Source organism: Nycticebus coucang, chromosome 13 (genome assembly GCF_027406575.1).
Source record: "Nycticebus coucang isolate mNycCou1 chromosome 13, mNycCou1.pri, whole genome shotgun sequence".
NCBI classification, from domain to species: domain Eukaryota; kingdom Metazoa; phylum Chordata; class Mammalia; order Primates; family Lorisidae; genus Nycticebus; species Nycticebus coucang.
Window position 1 is genome coordinate 83,726,881 of NC_069792.1, and position 1,915 is coordinate 83,728,795.

The window sequence follows — 1,915 nt, forward strand, 5'->3', positions numbered from 1 at the left end:
GAATATTAGAATAACTGCAGATCTCTCTGCTGAAACCTTTCAAGCTAGAAGAGGATGGTCATTGACTTTTAATCTCCTAAAACAAAATAACTTTCAACCCAGGATCCTGTACCCAGCTAAACTGAGCTTCATATATGACAGAGAAATTAAATACTTCAACGACATTCACATGTTGAAGAAATCTGCCACAACTAAACCAGCTCTCCAGGACATTGTTAGACCTATCCTCCATAAAGACCAGCGTAATTCTCCACCACAAAAGTAAACCCACCCAAAAAATTTTTGATCAAATTCCAACTTCCACAGTCGCAAAAGGATTAAAAATGTCCACCGGACTTTTGAAAGGCTTATCAATACTCTCAATTAAAGTGAATGGTTTCAATTGTCCTCTAAAGAGGCATAGGTTGGCAGACTGGATACAAAAACTCAAGCCAGATATCTGTTGCATCCAAGAATCGCATCTTACATTAAAAGACAGATATAGACTCAAGGGGAAGGGATGGTCATCTATACTCCAGGCAAATGGAAAGCAGAGAAAAGCAGGCATTGCAATTCTGTTCCCACAAACAATAGGCTTTAAACCAGCCAAAATAATTAAGGATAAGGATGGACATTTCACATTTGTTAAAGGTAATACTCAATATGATGAGATCTGAATTATTAATATTTATGCACCCAACCACAACGCACCTCAATTTATAAGAGAAACTCTAACAGACATGAGCAACTCGATTTCCTCCACTTCCATAGTAGTTGGAGATTTTAACACCCCTTTAGCAGTCCTGGATAGATCCTCCAAAAAGAAGCTAAGCAAAGAAATTTTAGATTTAAACTCAACCATTCAACATCTGGACTTAACAGACATCTACAGAACATTTCATCCCCCCAAAAACTGAATACACATTCTTCTCATCAGCCCAAATCGACCACATCCTAGGCCACAAATCTAACCTCAGCAAATTTAAAAAAAATAGAAATTATTCCTTGCATCTTCTCAGACCATTATGGAATAAAAGTTGAACTCAATAACAACAGGAACCTGCATAACCATACAAAAACATGGAAGCTAAACAACCTTATGCTGAAGGATACATGGGTTATAGATGAGATTAAGAAGGAAATCACCATATTTTTGGAACAAAACAACAATCAAGACACGAATTACCAGAACCTCTGGGATACTGCAAAGGCAGTCCTAAGAGGGAAATTTATAGCACTGCAAGCCTTCCTCAAGAAAACGGAAAGAGAGGAAGTCAATAACTTAATGAAACATCTCAAGCAACTGGAGAAAGAAGAACACTTCAACCCCAAATGCAGCAGAAGAAAAGAAATAACCAAAATCAGAGCAGAATTAAATGAAATTGAAAACAAAAGAATTATACAACAGATCAATAAATCAAAAAGCTGGTTTTTTGAAAAGATCAATAAAATAGATAAACCTTTGGCCAACCTAACCAGGAAAAAAAGAGTAAAATCTCTAATTTCATCAATCAGAAATGGTAATGATGAAATAACAACAGACCCCTCAGAAATTAAAAAAATCCTTAACGAAGACTACAAGAAACTCTACTCTCACAAATATGAAAATCTGAAAGAAATCGACCAATACCTGGAAGCACACCACCTACCAAGACTTAGCCAGAATGAAGTGGAAATGTTGAACAGGCCCATATCAAGTTCTGAAATAGCATCAATTATACAAAATCTCCCTAAAAAGAAAAGCCCAGGGGTGGCGCCTGTGGCTCAGTGAGTAGGGCACCATCCCCATATGCTGAGAGTAGGGGTTCAAACCCAGCCCCGGCCAAACTGCAACAAAAAAAAATAGCTGGGCATTGTGGCGGGTGCCTGTAATCCCAGCTGCTCAGGAGGCTGAGGCAAGAGAATCACGTAAGCCAAGAGTTAGAGGTTGCTGTGA